The 21,078-nt window shown below is 37.8% G+C and overlaps 1 long non-coding RNA gene across 1 annotated transcript in view; it reads right to left on the bottom strand.

Moving 5' to 3' along the window:
- LOC311593718 overlaps positions 1–19,259 on the bottom strand; it is a 65,919-nt gene extending 46,660 nt beyond the window's left edge. Inside the window, exons 1-2 of the long non-coding RNA XR_014777809.1 lie at positions 19,142–19,259; positions 17,266–17,432 (exon numbers count right to left, since the gene is read on the bottom strand). This is a non-coding gene — a long non-coding RNA (uncharacterized lncRNA). The remainder of the gene's footprint in view (positions 1–17,265; positions 17,433–19,141) is intronic.
- Between the last annotated feature and the right edge of the window lie 1,819 nt (positions 19,260–21,078).

Raw genomic sequence — 21,078 nt, 5'->3', positions numbered from 1 at the left:
TACACAGACACAGACACACACACACATACACACACACACACACACACACACACACACACACACAGTGAAGTATACAATATTTTGACATACATATATATAATAAAATAAATAAGCAAATAGCCTATCTACATCCTCTTTTAAGGTGTTTCCAGTATACAATAATATGTCATTGACTGCAGTCCTCATTCTCTGGGTTGGATTTTTATTCTTAATCACCCCATGCAATTTTAAGTTCGTTCTCTGTAATCTCTAAGTATCTATTTATTTACAAGCTTTTTATTTGTTCATTCTATGAGCACATTATGAATAAGGAATACTAGTGGATGGAAGAAAAGGTTGTCAGCAGTGGCTGATATATGCTGATTTCAAAAAAATACGGGTGTTTTCCTTCTATGCTTAATTTTTGTAATTATTTAAATAATTGAATTTAATTATTTTTGATTATGTAGTTTAAATGTATTTTATTAGTTCTTTGAGAATCTTGTATCATGTGTTTTGATCATATTTACCTCCTCCTCCATTTCTTTCCAGATAGCCTCTTTTACCTTCCCAGTCAACCATTTGCTGTTTTATTTTCAAGTAAGTTCTATTTGTGCTGCCCACATGTTCTTGGATGTGCAGAGTATAATCAGGAACTACAGTCTTAGAGAAATCTCTTTCTCTCCAGCAACTAACAATTGTCAGTAGCTCCTTGGCTAACAGTAGCACTCTGTGTCCAACTCCAATCTCCATCCTGGGGTTTGGTTTGGTATGGGCTACAAAAAAGACATTTTCACACTGGTTTTCTTTTAGACATCGCCTGCTACTGGCTTTTACATTATTTTTGTCTGTCTTCTACAATGGTCCCTGAGTCTTTGGAGTATGGGGTGTGATACGCATGTTCTATGTCTTCATTGTTATTTAGAGTTGGGCGGGCATAATCATTTTTCTCAGGGTTTCAGCTGTGGTTTCTTTGTTTCAGTATAGTCTTAAGGTTTACTCTGAGAAATGAGCTGTGGAAGAATAAAGATAGGATGGTAGTAAGGCAAATATTGTGGGCTTGGAGGTTAGTCTTATCAAATTTTATAAAGTTATTAATAAAACTATGTGTTTGCCTTGTGTTCATTCAGAGTCTCAGACAGAGCCACAAAGGCTTCAGGGTGTAATATATATCAGCTCAAGCTCTGGGATAATATAACAGGTAATCAAAGAAGGCTTTATAGCAAAAACAGTATGAAATGTGTGCGTGTGTGTGTGTGTGTGCCTCTAGATAATGCAAATGGAGTTTATAATTCATTTGCATGAAGTAAATGTTCCTCTTTACCACTGTCTCCCATCCATTGTTCTCTACCTTTCTTCTTTCCTTTATCCTTTTTGGTCCTCCTGTTTTCTTTTTAAAACCACACAAAACAAGCAAACAGCAAACACAAAAGCTGTCTCATTGTTCCTACTGAATGACTCATAAAACATTTTCCATAATAAAATGAAATGAAGTGAGGTGAGTGGAATTGGGAAAACAGGTTGGGAGTTGTAAAATAAAAAGATAATAATGCAAGTTGAATCAATGTAAGATTCATCAAGATAAAAGAATGTTTACAGATTTGGATGAGAGTGGGCAATGAAACCCAGTGTTTTTAAATGCAAAGAAAACTTTCTAAAAATTAATGTTTGTAGTTGGACTTTCCTAATTTTAGGTGTTCATGGGAGAAAATTGTGGCCTTTTTGGAATAATGATCCAAAGTATTATACAGTAGACATGGAATAATGATGTCTCTTTGAGAAAGAGAAAATTAAAACATATAGGAAATTCCGTTAGTCATTTTTCAAACAGAACTACTATGGTACTCAGTGGGCTGTGTTCTACTTTCAAAGTAGCAATCATTAGGTTCAGCTCAGTTCTTTCCTTTAGTGCCCCAGATGTGACAACCTTTGACTCTTACAAATGTACGTGTCTGTTTTTAACAGGCTTGTGCCTGCACAGGGAGGCCTGCCAGAAACACATTGATTAAAGGGCCTGGCATCTATTAATAGAATCACAGATGGAGACAGAAGTGTTTTAATTCAATTATCCTTCAAGACCTAAGGAAGTGACTTTTATTGATCCTCCCAACTGTCACTTTGGGTACTCACAAATGGAAACAAAATATTATCTTTTCGTCTTTCTGTGAATTTTTCACGGTAACTATACTTATTGAATATATGCTGTGTGTGAGGTAATTTTCAATCATTCTAAGAACAGCAGGCAATATCTTTTTTTTTTACCTTTTATATATTTTTTAATTAATTTATTCATATTACATCTCAGTTGTTAGCCCATCCCTTGTATCCTCCCATTCCTCCCTTCCTCCCACTTCCCCCCTACTCCCCTCCCCTATGTCTGTGTTTGAGGGGGACCTCCTCCCCCTGTATATGCTCATAGGGTATCAAGTCTCTCCTTGGTGACCTATTATCCTTCTTCTGAGTGCCACCAGGCATCTCCATCCAAGGGACATGTTTAAATATGGGGCACCAGAGTTTGTGTGAAAGTTAGATCTCCTTCTCCACTCAACAGTGGAGAATGTCCTTTCCATCGGGTAGGAGTTCGAGGTTTACAGCCTATTTTTTCCTTGGCTGTTGCCATACTTTGCGGAGGACCCCAGGGCCCAGACTCACCTGTAGTTCTCCAGGACCCGCTGGATCCTTCTATTTCCTCATTCTCCCAGGCTTCTCACAACTAAAGTCTCAATAGGATGTCCTTTCCTCTTACCCACTTTCCTGGTAAGTACAATTTTTCATGGGGACGTACACCTTGAACTAGTGTCTCGATATAAGTGAGTATAGTATATACCATTTAGCTCTTTTTGCTTCTGTGTGAACTCACTCATTATGACAATTTCTAGTTCAATCCATTTGTCCACAAATTTTAGAAATTCCTTGTTTTTAATAGCTGAGTAGTATTCCATAGTGTAGATGTACCACAGTTTCGTTATCCGTTCTTCTTGGAAACAACTTACGTGTCCAGCAGGCAATATCTTAATGATAATATAAATAACATGTTTGCTGCTAATAGGCAATAATAATGGGAATTTTCCTCATTTTGCAAGGAAATGGAAAATGTAACCAGTGAACTTGCATCTTTAGTATTGTAGGACAGCAAATTTGTAGGATATATATGTTTGGTATATATTTCAGTACATACCATATATTTAATATAATTCAATATATATTAAATACAATTATATATTTTTCAAGCCCCAACCTATGACTACTTGACTATTTCAAGATGCTTTCAAGCAGCTAGAATTTTTTAAATGAACTGAATTATGTTAGGCACAGGAATAGTAGTATGAATACTTCTGCATCTTCCAAAGAAATTATCACTGTGAGATACAGTATTGATGACAAGATAAAGCAAGTATGGATTACATGTGGTATTTGCAATTAGAGGAGATACAGGAGTCACAGTGGTTCTTTGGGGCTCTATTCCCTTCCTGTGAAAGACCTACAGAAATAGAGTAAAAGTAATTTCAATGATGAATTTTAGAGTTAAAAAGATTTTGGGAAGGTAGACGTCCCATTCCATAATTCAAATCCTAGTAGAATGTGATGTTTCTTTCTCAATTTCAACCTTAACCCACTAATATAACAGATCTATAATTTTCTGTTAGTTTCAAGAAAATGTATAACATTGAATCTATCTAATTCAACGAGTCATAGAAGACACTTTAGAAGTGTAATTGAGCTGACTTTCAGAAGGATAGGAAGAGGAAGCTGACAAAAACAAAACAAAACAAAACAAAACAAAATAACAACAACAATAACAACCATCCAAAAGTGAATGAGAGTATTGCAGACAAATGAATGGGAAAGTCTCTTGACACGCTTTCTCTCTCCCTCTCTCCATTCCCACTTTCTCTCTCTCCCTCTTTGTGCTGTGCCTTAATTTTCATCTTTGGCACACACACACACACACACACACACACACACACACACACACACATCTATCTATGATATATAAACATATAGTGGGGGTTCATATACACACACACACGCATATGTGTGTGTGTGTGTGTGTGTGTGTGTGTGTGTGTATGTATGTATGTGTTATGTGTGTTTGTGGTGGGCACATGAGTATGTGCGTATATGTGGCCTCCTATATGTTTTGATGCCAGAAGAAAACTTTGATTCTCAGTCATTACTTTTTACCCTGTTAAATACAGGGTATATTATTTTCCACTGTATGTATACATCTTAACTGGGCTGAGAGTTTCCAGAGTCTCATCTATCTCTATGTTCCATCTGCTCATAGGCACCGTGTTCATTATAAATGTTAAGTTTTTCATGATTTCTGGGGATCCAAACTCAGATGCCCTCACATGTAGGTATCAAAAGTGTTTACCTACTGAGTCATCTTGTCTATTCCAGGAGATTCTCTTGTTAAATAAGGCATATCCAATATGCTGAAAGTACTAAATATCTATGATAAAGAATTTTAAATGTACAGAGAAATAAAAATCATTGGGCTTGAACAGGCAGGGTTTATGGGCCAGGTTAACCTAAATACAAAAAGGAGCCATTGACATGTTTAATTATGAAACACCAGGTTCTTGTTTTCATTATTCTAGCTAATATGCCCAGCACAAATCACAGGGTATTAGTAACTGTTGGAATGCATGGTTACTGAAGAGGTAAAATAAATATATCAATTATATTAATGTCATAACTGGAAGCTTTAATGATTATTGAAATACAGATTCCAAAGCCAAAATTTAGACATCACAAGTGCTATGACAGTAACTACATTAATATACATTACATGTCTATTATCATCAAATGTAATATTTTTACTGCATATTCCACTTTTAATTTGTGCATGCCATGTGCGTGTGTATTTGTTCAATTGAGCGTACATGTATGTGAGTGCACATATGCACATGTCCCAAGTTTGCTGTTAAAATTCTTTCTTGATCTTTCTTCCACTTTATTGTTGATGCAGGGTCTCTCAGCCAAACCCAGAATTCACCAATATGAGTGAATTCAATAACTAGATTTCTCTGGGAATCCCCTGTCTTTTTTCTTCCATGACTGGAGTTACAGGTGGATTGCCAAATCCACTCACTGCTGTTACAAGTACTTCTGCAGCAAGCACTTTACTCACAGAGAAATCTCCCTAGCCCTCACCCTCTTGTGTACCCAACATCATGGCCTAAAGTAAGTGACCCCATCTCTTGCCATGTCATGCTCTTTAGCCTTTTCTCAGTATCTGATTCTCCCAAGGCAGGAAGAAGTTGTCTTTCTATGTGTATATGCTTTAAAACCTGTCTTGAAAGTCTATTTGCTGTATATAGGTGGTTTTACTCAGGCTCTCCATTAATTTGTATATCTGCTTTTAGGTCTTCTGTATTTAAGTGCTATTGCTACTGCTCTTTAATGCATTTTGAATTTCCATAATAATAAAATGCCTACTGGTTTGTGGTTTTGACTTCATGTATTTTAGAAAATGTGTGTGTGTGTGTGTGTGTGTGTGTGTGTGTGTGTTTGTATGTTTGTAAGTGTGTGTGTGTGGTTTCATATCAATTTTAGGAGTATTAGTAGTTCTGTGAATGAGTTCAATAACATGTTGACAGAGATTACAATCACACTGTAGATCTATTAGATAATAGTTATAATCCTTTGTGTTTGAGTGAAAAGTTTCTGTATATATCTGTTAGATCCATTTGATTCATCATGTTAGTTCATGTTGTTATTTCTTGGTTTCGTTTCTGTTTTGATGACCTATCCATTGGTGAGAGTGGTAAGTTATTAATATGTTGGCATCGACATATGGTTTAAGGTTTGCTAATAGTTCTTTTACAAATGTGTGTGCCCTTGTATTTGGAGCATAGATGTTCAGAATTTTGATGTCATCTTGTTTTTTTATTTTATTTTTTATTTTTGTTTTTTTACCTTTGATGAGTATGAAGTGTCCTTCCTCATTCCTTTTCCTTTTGATTAGTTTTGGTTGAAAGTCTATTTTATTAGAGAATAAAATGGCTACACCAGCTTGCTTCTTGTCTCTGTTTGATTGGAATACCCTTTTCCAGCCTTTTACCCCAAGGTAATGTCTAAACTTATGGCTGAGATGTGTTTCTTGAATGCAGAAGAATGTTGGGTCTTGTTTATGCATCCATTTAGTTAGTCTGTGTCTTTTTATTGTAAAATTGAGGCCATTGATGTTGAGAGATATTAATGACCAATGACTGTTAAGTCCCTTGATTTTGATGTTGGTTGCAGTAGAGAGTTTGTGTGGTTGTGTTTTTGCAATGGTGTAGTTATTTATTTCCCATGTAATTTTGGTTGCAGCTTGTCCCTTTGGTGTCGAGTTTTCCTTCTAGTAACTTTTGTAATGCCGGATTTGTGCATAGTTACTGTTTGAATTTGCTTTTGTCATGGAAATTCTTGTTTTCTCCATCAATGGTTATTGATAGTTTCGCTGGGTATAGTAGTCTGGTCTGGCATCTCTGGTCTCTTAGAATTTGCAGGACATCTGTCCAGGCCCTTCTGGCTTTTATGGATTCTGATGAGAAATCGAATGTAATTCTGACAGGTGTGCCATTATATATTACTTAGCCCTTTTCCCTTGCCGTTTTTAGTATTTTTGTTTGTTCTGTATATTTTGTGTTTTGATTAATATGTGGTGAGAAGTTTTTTTTTTTTCTGGTCTATCCTGTTTAGTGTTCTGTAGGTCTCTTGTATGTTTATAAACATCTCCTTCTTTAAATTGGGGAAATTTTCTTCTATGATTTTGTTGAAACAATTTTCTGGGCCTTGGTGTCAGGTGTCTTCTCTTTCCTCAGTGCTTATCATTCTCAGGTTTCATCTTTTTATGATGTCCTTGATTTCTTGGATGGTTTGTGTCAGGAAATTTTCAGATTTAGCCTTTTCTTTGATGGTTGCTTCAAGATCTATGATTGTATCTTCTTGTCCTGAGATTTGTTCCTCCATCTCTTGGATTCTGTTAGAGAAGCTCACCTCTGTGTTCCTTGTTTTCTTCTCTAAGCTCTCTTGTTCCTGTTTTGCTTCTATCTGTGCTTTTATCACTGTTTCAATTTTCATCTTCAGATCTTGAACTGTTTTATTGATTTCTTTCATCTGATTGTAGTTTCCTGAATTCCTTCCAGTGCCTCTCTATAGGCTTCTTTTATGTCTTCCACATGTTTGGCTGCATTTTCTTGCATTTGTTTATGAATTTTATTCATTTCTTCCATTATCATCTTCATTACTATGGATTTGAGGTCATTTTTTTGTATTTCAATTGTGTTTGAGTTCTCTGAGTTGCTTTCTTTGGGGTAGCTGGAATCTGGAGATGCCACATTGTTTCAGTTTTTGTTATTTATGTTTTCACACTGGTCTTAGTCATCTTGCTGTCTCTGATGTTGGGAGGTAGCTTCTGTTGTCCTTCAGTGGTCATAGGTCGAGGGCTTTTGCCTGTGGTGATCAGGGAACTTTTCCCTGGGACAGGCAGGTGACCTCGTTTTGGCTCCTGGAGACTTTGCTTCATACTGTGAGCTCCTCACTGGGTCAGCTGAGGTAGGTGCTGGTGCTATGTAGCTCCAATATTTGTTTGATGTAGTGTATGTAGAGCAAGTTATCCTGTCTTTGGCTGGGCTTTGAATACCCTACCCACAGGTCTTAGAGCTTTGGGTTGTAGGCTCAGATCACCCTAGAGTGCCTGAACCCCCTGCAGGCTTCTAATAGTTGTTTAGTTTTCTGCCTGCTCCAACCAGGTACTGGGGCCTAGGTTCTGTCTGCCAAGGAAAGAAGAGCTACTACCTTCTGATTGCTGTTGGTTGGCTAGATTTCTGACCTTTCATGACTCCATGCTAGGCTGTGGAGCTTGGCTAGGCTGCGTCCACTGTGACTTATTTTAACAGGACAGTCCTCTGGGGCCAGCAGCTAGACGTCTGCCTGGCCCCACTCAGAAAGCACCACTGTGGCTGGACAGTGTGTCCACAGCTGTCTGGGCCCCATGTGGCACCTGGTCTTTCAGTGGACTGGCACGAGGCAAGTGGGTGGTGTCTGGGGACCGATCCACCCTTTTCCCCAAGATTTCCCTAGGCCAGAGCTCTGATGCTTCACTGCTGGGATGATTGCAGTCCCATATACCCAGTTTATGCTGCCAATCAAGGCCACAGCTCACACCTCGCAGCTCACAGCTCTCATACAAGGTCTAGTCCAGACTCTGGGGACTAGGCCCACAGAGGTGGGCCACTGACCAGAGGTCAGATCTTCCCGTGGTCCACACTGTGTGTATCTCTCACCCAGTGATCCCCTTCTCCCATAGTCTGTGGCTCCTGGTATTATCTGCTGTCTCCTCTGCAGCTCAGACTCTGTGTGTCTTCATAGCTGCTATCTTGGAATTGTCCTCTTTAACTGAATTTTAACCAAAATATAATTATATCACTTCTTCCTTTCTTTTTACAGCCCATCCCAGCTATACTCCCCTCAAAATCTTCTCATGTCCCTCTTCCTCATGTTTACAGCCTCTTCTGATTTATAATTCTTGATATATAAATGTGTACATGTGTATGTTTGTCCACAAATTTCACATATATAACATGTTATATAATATATTATAACTTTCATATGTATCCTTATGAATTAATTTGTTTGTGTTTATAAATTCAAGCCTGATCACTATGCATTGAACAACCAATAAGAGGCATCCTCCCTAGCAGATTTTAATTTTCCAACAGTCAATAGTTACTTGTAGATCTTTGTTTGGGTGGCCTCCCATGAAATCTTTCTTACACACCAACACAATGATTGATATTGCCATTATTTTGGTCTTGTTAATGTAACAAATTATGGCTAAGACTGTTTCACATCAAACTTCCTTGTAGTTTGACTCTTAAAATCTTTTCACACCTTCCCCTACTATAATATTCCTTCAGTTAAAGATACTGTGATGTAGCTGGGCTCCCCACAGTGCCATGAACTTTGCAATTATTATCCAGGTGTGGTTTTCCATTATGGTCTCCATTTGTTCCAAAGAGAACTTAATTGATGAGGGGTGGTAGCTGTACTTCTTTGTAAGCATGCAGATAAGACTTAAAATATAGCTAGTAATTAATGATGAAGGTCTAGCAAAGCTAAAATAGTAGATTCTTTTCTGAGATACATGACCCCACTAACCCTGGACATATGAACAGGCTTCTAGAAGCAGGTCTGGCTATCTTTTAGTGAGCCTTAAGTCCAGATAGAAAGCCTTTTGTTACATCTTACATATGTGTACCATTAAGGTCAGAGATTTTTTTCATTGGAATAAATATAAATTGCTAAGAGATAACTTTAAAAGTTTTCAATACTCTTAGCAATTAGGAATATACAGTTAAATGAACTTTGATATTTTATGTCATCCTAGTGAGAATGACCACGATCAACAAAACAACTGACAACCAACAATGGCAAGGCTGTGAAGACAGAGGAACTCTCCTTTACCTTTGGTTGGAATGCAAATTGGTACAGTTGCTCTGGAAATCATTATGGAGAATCCTCAAATATTGAAAATATATCTACCATAGGATTGAGCTATAACATTCCTTGTTATATACACACAGGATTTGACTTCTTTCTCCACAGGCACTTCAAACATTTTAATTGCTACTATACACACAACTGGCAGGAAATTGAAACAAACTAAATGTCCTCCAACAGATAATAAATAATAAAAATTTGATATGTATAAACACAATAGAACACTAATCAGTTGTAAAGGAGAATGAAATTTTCTGGTAAATGATTGTGCCTATAAAGGATTATACTGAGTGAGGCAGCTAAGACCCAGAAAGATAAACTCTAAATGTTCTCTCTTATCTGCAGTTCCTAGCTCTAAATTCTCAGATGTGAGTATAAAACATAAAGTAACCACAGAAACCAGCAAAGTATAAATGGACCATGAGGTTGAGGACTTGGGAGGAGAATAGCATGATACAGGATAATTTAAGTGAGAAAAGTAGAATAATGGGGAGGGAAAGCAGTACAGGAGGATGAGGGACAACACACACACACACACACACACACACACACACACACACACACACACACACACTATAGAAAGTGAATTGACAATGCTTTCCACAAGAACCACAGACTAGAAAATCCCCAGTACCAAACAAGAGAAATCTCCTATTGAAGAACCCTTGTCCAAATGATTCCCCAAACAATATAAACAATCAGTATAATCCCTGATTGCCTTTCAGTGGTTTATTGTGATTTCCTTTTGGTAAGGATACCACACAAATAGTACATTATACTTGGATGATTCAAACTGGACCTTTGGGGTACCAAGGGATAAAAGCCTTTAAACACTCCTACTCTGTCTTTTTGGTTTTTTTTTTTTTTAACCACTCTGTCTTTAAATTGGACAATTTAGTTCATTTACATATAATACAATTACTTGCAGGTAAGATCTTCCTATTACATTCTGTTGCTTAGTTTCTAGTCTTTTATTTCTTTTTGTTACTTTTCCTTCATCTTCCTTTGAGGTCAAATCAATGTGTATAGCAGTGGATTTTTGGCTACCACCTCAGTGTGTGTGTGTGTGTGTGTGTGTGTGTGTGTGTGTGTGTGTGTGTTTATCTATTGTATAATTTTTTAGCTTCTAGTTAACAGAGTGGTTACAAACACTGATTATAGCAAGTGAGTTTCAAATAATAGCAAGTTATCTTTGATCACAAAGTCCAAAAATTAGATAGCAGGTTACCAAGAAGAGACTTGATACCCTATGAGCATATACAGGGGGAGGAAATACCCCTCAGGAATAGTCATAGGGAAGGGGAATAAGGGAAAAATGGGAGGGAGGGAAGAATGGGAGGATACAAGGGATGGGATAACCATTGAGATGTAACAAGAATAAATTAATAAACAATTTTTAAAAATTAGGATATTTAATTTCTTATGCTGGTCCCTATTTAGTTTCTACACTTCTTTATTTCTCACATTTTTCTCCTCATTTGTCTGTATATTTTCAGTTATCCTGCTTTCAAGCTCACTTATGTGTTGAGGGGGAGTGGCTGTGTAGCCCTGGTTTCTGAGGTGGGATCTTGCTCTATATCTCAGACTGGCTCAAACTCATGAGCCTCCAAAGCATAGAAATTAGAGGCATATGCAACTGTACTAGGCTCTTTTTAATTTCCTATTCATAACTGATACATCTTCTTTTTTCAGTAAAATCTTTAGCTCTAGAATTTCTGCTTGACATTCGGGATTGTTTTCATCTATTTTTTTCTCATAAGACACTTTACAATTTCCCTTTCCCCGATTTCATTCAGCTTTATAAAAACAGCCATTTTTAATGTCTTAAATTTTGTGCATATAGATAATTAATGATTTTTTTCGGGCATTTTCCTTTATCCTTCAATGATGTCATGGTTCCTTAAAATATTTTGCTGCTCTATGTTTCATGACTATGCCTGGTATTTGTTCCAATCTTTATATTCTGATTTGCTGTGTATAACCTAACAAAGATTCTACACAGACTATTCTCTCAGATTTCTGCATTACTGCTCACTCAGTGGCACCTAAACCTAAATTTGCCATGGATTTCTGGTTTCTAGAGCATTACTAACCCTGCGTTGAAGAGAAGTGCATCACAAATTCTTAAAGCAAGCACAACTGGTGTCTTAGGATGGACTAGAAAGGATAATCTGCCCACAAGCCTCCTGCGCTAAGGCAGATACAGTTATCTCATGAAGGGATACTGTTCTGTAGTCAGGATCTATGGGATTATTCCCACCACCTGGCTTCAGGGCAGTTTCTACAGGTCATCTTTATTTTTAGAGGCAATACATTTTTAAAACATAAAAATAAATCATTGGGGTGGGCAGTAATGGCACAAACCATTAATTACAGCACTCAGGCATCAGAGTCAGGCAAATATCTCTGAGTTTGAGGCCAACTTTGTCTACAGAGAGAATTCCAGGACAGCCAGGGCTACACGGTAAAATCCTGTCTTGTAGAACCATAAATAAATAAATAAATATAAAGTAAATCACATGTGAATGATGGAGCCGGGTCTCAGAACATACCTGTTCCTATCTAAGTTATTAATCTAAATTAGTTAAAATTATACTTAATTAAGTATACATTTGAATGATTATATTTACAATTTAACTAATCATATGATTGTATATTTTTGTGTGTTTCAACACAGACAAACCTTGCTTCAAATCTTCTAACCACAGATGGAAAACATGTTTGGAAACAATGTAAAAAAATCCACATTTTTAGTACTTCCTTTCATACATCAGATTCTCAGGGAGTATAGTAATATTAACACTACTCATAACAGAGAAGTCATCTTTAAATTTATCCAACCCTTTTCATGCTGATTTCACATTCTTTCTGGATCTTTCTATTATGGCTTAATACGATACAGAATCTGGAAACAACCTAGATGTACCTCTCAGCTGAAGAATAGATAAAGAAACTATGGTATATTTACACAATAGAATACTATTCATCTATTAAAAATAAGAAAATCTTGAAATTTGCAGGCAAATCGAACTAGAAAGGACCATCCTGACTGAGGTAACACAGGCCCAGAAAGACACACATGGTATATACTCACTTATAAGGGTATATTAGCCACATAATACAGGATAACCACACTACCACACACAGACCTAAAGAAACTAAGTAACAAGGAGGACTGTAGGGAGAATGCTTACTTCTCATTCAGAAGGACAAACAGAAGAGACACTGGAGCAGTTGAAGAGAAGAAACAGGAAGGGAGAAAGTCTCTACCCTGCAGAGGATCCAAGCAGACACTGAGACACACTGCCAAACTTCAGGGTGGAGCACAGGGAGTCTTAGGGAAGAGTGAGGGAATAGAAGAACCTGGAGGGGTCAGGAGCTCCACAAGGAGACTAATAGCGTCTACAAATCCAGGCAGAGGAGGGGAGTGTTTCAGACACTGATGCGCATACCAACCATGCACAGTGAGGACCTAAACCATCTGCTCAGATGTAGTAGATAGGCAGCACAGCCTCCTTGTGCATCCCATAATACGAGGAGTAGGGACTACTTCTGACATGGACTCTGTCCCACACACATTGATCACGTCCCCCTCGTGGGGCGGCCTTGTCAAGCCACAGAGGAAGAGGATACAGGCAGTTCAGATGAGATTTGTTAGGCTGAGGTCAGATGGTAGAGCATGAAGGTTCCACTTTTTGAAGAGTAGGGGAGGAGGGGAGGGGGAATGAGAGAGGGAGGGAAGGACCAGGAACTGATGATGGAGGGACCACAATCAGGATGTAAAGTGAACAATGTTTTTTAAATTCCATTGCAGCAGTTAGCATAGAACCCCTATCCTTTTTTTTTTTTTTCAGCTACAAAGATGTTTGTATTCACAACTAGACTTGACTATAGTCTATTTCCTATTTTGCTGGGTTTATTCTGCTCCCATGCTTCTTTGGTTCCTTGTCTCCTGGAATATATTCCTGGATTTATGATAACTTGCCAGTATTAATTTTGTCATAAAACACATTTATCTCTCAAGTGATGTTTCTCCTCCAGGAAATATGACCTTTGAGACCTTCGGAGCTCATTATTATTGGCAGTGGCAGATGTCCAACCCTCATCAGCTTGCTATGACAGACATGCCCACTCTTGCTTGACATCCCACATTCTGTCTGACATCTACAGCTCTAAGAGAATCTTTGTGACTGCCTTATGAAAGTACTTCATCCCTATTGATAGGATCAATGTAAAACATTTGTATGTCAGTGTGTGTGTGTGTGTGTGTGTGTGTGTGTGTGTGTGTGTGTGTGTTTTGAATGAATTAGTCTGTATATTAAGTACTTTGGGGGTGATGTTCAGTTATCCATTTTATAGATTTTATAGTTATTGATTTTACATTGTGACTTAGATATTAATAGCAATAAATGTTTTTCTAAGGTATCTGTTTCTAATCTTTCTGTTGAATATATCTTTTCTTAAAAACTTTATTATTTAACAAAATTTTCAGAGCAAAACATTATTCATAACTCCAAAAGAGTGTCTTCCAACAACTACAATATGATGCACATATGAATGAATAGACTGTGACAACACACACAAGACCCACACAGGTTCAAGTTAGACAAAATCCCAGCACTAAAAAAGTGAAGTAGACACAGGGTTCCACCCTTAACCAAGAAGCCACATGTGATTGATATCTTCTGAGAAAAGAAAGTTTTCCTCAATGGAGAGTATGTCTTTTAATTTGTTTATTTCCTTACTTATATTTCATCAAAGGCCACTTTGGGACATCTATTTGCTATGAAAAATCAGGAAAGTAAGCAATGCAGTAACTAACAGTAATGAGAATAGTGTTAATAAGTGGTATTTGTTCTAAAACATTTCAGCAATTAGTGAGCAAGTGAAAAAACATACATAATAACAATTTAACTGGTAGATACCATTTCAAAAAATTCCATCAGTTTCTCAATAAAATAAAATTAGAATTCTCTAGTCAGACCCATTGATTACTGGTACTATTAAGACATATAAATTAATCTGTCAGGATAAAATTGTCTACTTAAAAAATAAGATTAGAGGAAAATGAAAACTTTCTGGAGCCATTTCTTGATGCTATAGCATGCAGCTTGGATGGTACCAAAACTATAGTAGTATCTGTGACTAATAACAACATAAATAAGTGAACCTGGAGGACAATAGATACACAAAATAGATCAGGGTGGCCATCCAAACACCACAAGATCTCACTTGTATCTACAATATAAAATGTCATATTTCTGGAAATCAAGAATTGAATGGCCTAACAAAGGTCTGGGAACCAGAACTGATGATGTAGAAGAAAGCTTTTAGAAGATCCCCTGGAAGCTCATGAGTCTGAGAAGCTTCTGTAAGGCAGAACCCTATATTTGACAAAGGTTTAATATCCAAAATATATAAAGAGCTCAAGAAATTCAACAGTATCAAACCAAATAACCCAATTAAGAAATGCCACTCATAATTAAACAAAGAATTCTCAACAGAGGAATACTGAATGACCCAGAAACACTTAAAGAAATGCTCAGTGTCCTTAGCCACCAGTGAAATGCAAATCAAAACAACTTTGAAATTCCATCTTATAGCCATCTACATCCATCAGAATGGCTAAGATCAAAAATGCAAGTGCCAGCACATGCTGGAGAGGATGTGGAGAAAGGGGAACACTCCTTCATTGATGGAGGAAGTGAAATCTTGTACAACCACTTTGGAAGTCAATCCAAAAAAAAAAATGGGAATAGGGCTACCTCAAGACCCAGCTATTCCACTCCTTGGAATACAACCAAAAGTTGTTCCACCACACAACAAGGACATATGCTCAACCATGTTCAGAGCAGCCTTATTCGTAATAGCCAGAACCTGGAAACAACCTAAATGTCCCTCAGTTGGAAAATGGATAAAGAAAATGTGATACAATTACACTATGGAATACAACTCAGCTATTAAAAACAAGGAAATCCTGAAATTTCTGGATAAATGGATGGAACTGGAAATGATCATACTGAATGATTTAACTCAGACTCAGAAAGACTCACATGGTATATACTCACTTATAATTGGACACAAGCCCAAAAGGGATGTCCCATGAATGTTTTCACTTAACAGGGGATTGGGATAGATGCACAGACTTACTATTGGGACTCCAGATGAGAGAAGTATGGGAAAATGGGGAAATACAAGGATCCAGATGGTCCTAGAAAGCTAGAAGAAGAACATCATGATGGACAGATATAGACCCAGGGGGATCTGCTCAAACTGCTGAACCCCTTTTCAGATCTAGCCAATGGATAGGACATTCTCCACAGTTGTGTGGAGAGCGTAGACTGACTCTCTCATGAACTCTGGTGCCCCATATTTGAACCACTTCCCCTTGGTATGGAGGCCTGGTGGCGCTCAGGAAATGATAAGCAGGCTACCAGGATGAGGCTTGATAGGCTGTGACCACATGGTAGGGCAAGAAGTCCTCTTCTGTCATAGACCTAGGGGAAGAGAAGAGGGTGAAAGAGGGAGGGAGGCAGGAAGAGGAAGATACAAGTGAGAGGATAATAATTTATATGTAATCTGAATAAATTAATTTTTAAAAAAGAGAGAGAAAAAAAAGAAAAACAGCAACAATAAAGAACAACCATAGGCTGGCTAGTAGCTATGGGTTTTTTTTCATGAATACACTGTGTAATGGAACACCAACAAAGCCAGAATTCTAGTTTGTTTTCTGTTGCTGTGAGAAACATTCTACTAGTTGCCCTTCTATTGCTGTAATAAAACAAGGCAACATGTGGGAAAAAAAATCCCCTGAAAATCATGTCGTTTATACTCAAGGACAAAAATCTTGATTAGTTGAAATAGTCTAAGACACTGTATTCTAAATATTTATAGCACAAAAAAGTAAGATAAGTAATATATTAATTAACTTGTGTAGCTACCCCAATATATTTATTTTTTTAAATATTTTGTGGTTTATAAATGATGAAATGAAATACTGTATCTCTTCATTGTAAGATTTAATCAAGAGCCATGGAGAATGTATACTCACTGATTATGATATAATCATTTTTATATTCTTAAACATTAAACATGTTTTCTCATCCTGAAAATGTACTTAGCATCTTCATAAGTAGAGAATATGTAGAATCAGTGCAAATGAAAGTCATGCATGAGATACCTGCAGAATTCCTGGTGGTGAAGTCCAGGGATTGATGCCAGCTTGTGTTTGTTGCCCTGCCTATATTCGTTAAGGTTTTTATCATCTCACTAGAGCATGCCTGACACCTGTAATCATTATTTATATGTGTGCTTGCCAGGTTATCTAACTTACGGCACCAAGTTACCTTCATTCACGTTGGGTAAAGAATGGGAGTGCTAACATGCAGTAGTATAATTGCATCTGCGGAATCTATGCAAAGAGTGGAAAATCCCTCCTTACTTCGCTCTCTTTCTTAAATTTGTCTATATCCTTAAAACATTCAACTATATTTCCCTCAAGATTACATAATGAATCTGAAACAGTCTATTATGCCTTAGTTAACGTCATTAAAATATTGTTAAGACCTTAGAGTTTAAAAAATCTAAACTGATTTAATTCCACCTACCTTTGATGATTGGGAATTTTCTATAATACTCCCATTGTGTAGTAACTTACTTTTTGAGAAAACGTCTCAATTATTATAATTTAAATGAAGATTTGAGAGCAGGAAGTAACTCCCTTAAACGTCTTTCCAGTAGCACTTTTCCAAAATAAGAAGGAAACCAAGGCTAAGGGAATAAATGACCAGCCTGCAGCTGTGTTCATTAGAGGCCGATTCCTCTACTTGCATTCAGTGGTTTCTCCCTTACACCTCTTTTCAGTCTCCTGAGGCATCAATAGCAGGTCCTGACTATTAGAATTTTCCTTATAATAAGCTCAAATTCATCTCTCTGAAACCTTCTTGCTCCATTGGTCCCTAAAAATGAAAAGAGATGAAGAATGGGGTTAATCTTACTTTGAGATGATCCATATTACTTTTTTCAGCTTTCCTGTCATGTGTTCCCCAGGATGAGGATTTAGTTAATATCTTCAAACTAGTCCTCCTATATTGTTACTTTCTCAGTCACCCTCTCCCTCCTTGACAGTCTCCTAGGTGTATTGCCGTTTGTTTGTTTGTTTTTTTCAAAAATAACTCTAAGTGAATGTGACAGAAATGCCATGTCTTCACCGGTTTAGAGGTTGTCTCTGTAGTTCCCATGAGTAGGGAAATATTTGAGTCTGACATGATTCCTAATGTTTGCAGGAATCTCAGTAAGGTGGAGGGATCCAAATCTTGCACACCATAAATATATCCATAGAAAATGATAATATCTTTGACACACAGTCTGCTTTTTCCAGCAATTTTTTGGAACTTCATGGAAGTCATTTAAACACTTTGACCCTGTTTCCAACTGTGTGTGTGTGTGTGTGTGTGTGTATGTGTGTGTGTGTGTGTGTGTGTGTGTGTGTGTGTGTGTGTTTCTGTGTGTTAAGGCTATAATTCTCAAATGCAGTGATTCCTAAGAGTAAAGAAAATATTGTATATTACAGTCACAGTGGGACTTTGATTCTGAGTATTCCACCATTCATGGCTGTGTGAATTTTTGTCAGCTCTTTCTCTTTCCAGTGTTTTTTTCATAAAATGAATGTGTGAATGTAAGAAGGGAAAGTGGAAAAATATATATTACTGAAGTTTTGTGGTGGTTAAATTACATCTGAACCAATAGAGCATACATACCTTCTTTTAGTTGTGTCACTATATAGTTCATATCTTTTTTAGTGATTGTATTATGAAAGTCACCAGCTGTATCTCATGTACATCAGACATGCAGGTTTTATAAAAGACACCCTTTCTTTCTTTCAAAGGTCTGTGTAGCTTCTGCTTAATTAGTTCTTGATTGGGATTGATGGAATCAAGCATTCTGTACAATTTTAGCAAGCCCAAAAGAGGATACCCTTGAGCAAGTGTTATAAAAGCCAGCCACCAAGACATCTCAACATGATCTCTTCCAATAATGAGCTGTTTCTAACTTTATCCACATCACAGGCACTCAGCCCATTAGCTGGTTTGAAGAAGAGGTTGGAGCACCAAAGACCATTATGCGTGATCATTGATTTTTTAAAAAGCTGCATCTGGGGATTATCAACCCAGCAGGTTACAATAGACAAGCAGTAGATGTCTTTCTTTGGTTGAGTATCAAGATGACCTAGCTCAGATTAAACTCAGGTTAGGAAAAGGCGATGTTTTCCTGCTTTTAAATACCCACAACCACCTCTTCCCAAACACCTTAAATGAGCTTCCACTCAGGGTAATGATCCTTTATAAAAGACACATTTCCCTTCCATCCTGTTCTCTAGTCATGACTTGTCCTGTTTCTTCACAGTTTATGTCAAGAGAAGATCTGGTTCAGTGATTATCTGTAATGTGATCCAGGTTCTGCCTCCCCCTTTCCTATCCACTGAGGTGATTGATAAGTCCTCTAAAATTCGGACCAATATCACCTCCATACTTACTTCTACTTGCACAAAGGCCTCGAAGGAGATGGTAAAAAAATTTTTTTTAAGTTTTTAATAGATTATACACTTCTTCGAGCAAAAAGAAATAAATGAATGACTGGGAAGTACTAACTGCAGTGAACGGTGTACCTGGACTTGTGAATGTTTCCGTAATCACAAGTCAACATGAGCAACTGACAGCTCCATACAGACTGTGTGCTTACTGTTATCTTCGTGGGTCCTGTGCTCATCCATTCTTAGCCAGCATGTTTTATCCCATTGTGAGCATTATGGGATGACCTCACAAGGGATAGCTAATATTTCAAAAAGGCTCAGCATTTCTAACCTTTTTTTAAAAACCTCTGTGCTACAAGTTATTAGTGGACCCACTCCATAAAGAGCAAACTGAGGCAGAGACATTTGTCCTTACTTGAAGATTTTAGGCCTAAGCACCTCAGTTTAAACACTCGAATAATGGTTTCTTTTTTTTTTTCGTTTTGTGGAAAATGTATCATTCATCGAAAATAAATAAATACTTTGCAAGTTATTCTAAGGTCTATCTAAACAACCATATTCGGAAGGTATTATCTCCATTTTAAAGACAAGAAAGTTAAACTTTAAGAGTATTAGTTTTCTTAAAGCGATCCAGCTAACACAGGGTGGAAGCCAGTTTCCAGTTGCGGAAGGGATCCTTGGTACTTATGATCTTTCTCTGAGGAGACCTGTTTCTCAGTGGAGGTAATTAGGCACTCCTTGGTTTCATCCCTCACTTAATCCTTTTGAAGTTAATAACACTTTCAAACCAGCTGTGTGCTACATTCTCACTACCTGAAGTGGACAAGTGAGATAATGAGGAAATCTACTGCAGAGGACTGTGGAGAGGATGAAATCACCTCTTGAGCCTAAAGCTGTTCGAACAGAGCTTGGTGGACATCCCCACAGAACGAGGCCCACTACTGTTTCGTCGTTGCTGTTGTTGGTGTTCTCCACAGCAACCCAGGCTACGGTAAAAGTCATATTTTCAAAAGCCCTTGCCATATTCAGGCAGGACTCTTTTTGGTGTGCATACTTCCTCTGGGGCAACAAAACTCATTACCTTCTAGTGAGCAAATGCTGGCAATGTGAGCCACGCCATCGACCTTCCTTTCCTAATAATACTCCAGTGCTCAGCGTATAGGACTTCTCAAGGTGGCCTTGTTATCGGCACCCTTCTTTTGCTCAGCTCCTTCCTGAGTGTCCAGTTGTCACAGTGAAAGCCAATGAGTTCTGACAGGCTGAGAGGTTTCCCCAGGGAATCTCCAGCCAGCCAGTCTCTGCCATTAACAATCACAGTGTGAGTGTTGCCTGCTGGTTCCCTACAAGTCAGGCAGGTCCGTGCCTCGCAGCCAGGCACTCCCTGGTGTCTGCAAACTGACAGGACAGCGCAGCATGCCTCTCTTGTGCCACAGCGCAATCAAGCCAAAGGTCCTAGCTACCAAATTAGGATTCCTCAGGCCTTCAGCAAGAGAATGCATTTCTCCTCGCTGTCTCTATGTCTCTAACTTGTCTGTTACATTCCTGCATATTATAATTACAATCAGGTGTCAGAAGAATTCTTGGGCAAAAGCCCAGTGAAACTGAGAAGGACAGGGGTGAATCTTTGGAGTGACAGGACTCAAAAAAAGCCCTCATTTACTCGGGCAAGGTGTAGGCTTTGCTGTTAAAATTTCTGAGACAGATTGTCTAAACTGAGAGTTATGTTTTCTTAATTGGGGTATTTGTAATAACTTTTGGTGACATCATCTTAATCTATCTTATAAAGTTCTTCTTTCCGAGAGTATGTCACACAGTTTCTTGACGAGGATCCAGGCTAGGTTTGCATCAATGGTGCTCTTTTTACATCTACTACGGTAGACTGCATCCTTTAACACTGTACTCCAAGTTTTTTAATCTAAGAAAAGAAAGAAAGAAAACAAAGAAAAAGACAAATGGTATTATCCTCACAGGTGATTCTGAGAACATAAAGTGGCTGTGATTTCCAAAAAATGATGGCAAATGCCCACATACCTGGCCCATCTTTGCCTGATTTCATTGATAGCAATCTGCTT

Source organism: Acomys minous (assembly GCF_964271855.1).
Source record: "Acomys minous genome assembly, chromosome: 3".
NCBI classification, from domain to species: Eukaryota; Metazoa; Chordata; class Mammalia; order Rodentia; family Muridae; genus Acomys; species Acomys minous.
Note: the sequence above shows the minus strand (reverse complement) of the source record. Positions and strands in the feature narration are given on the sequence as shown.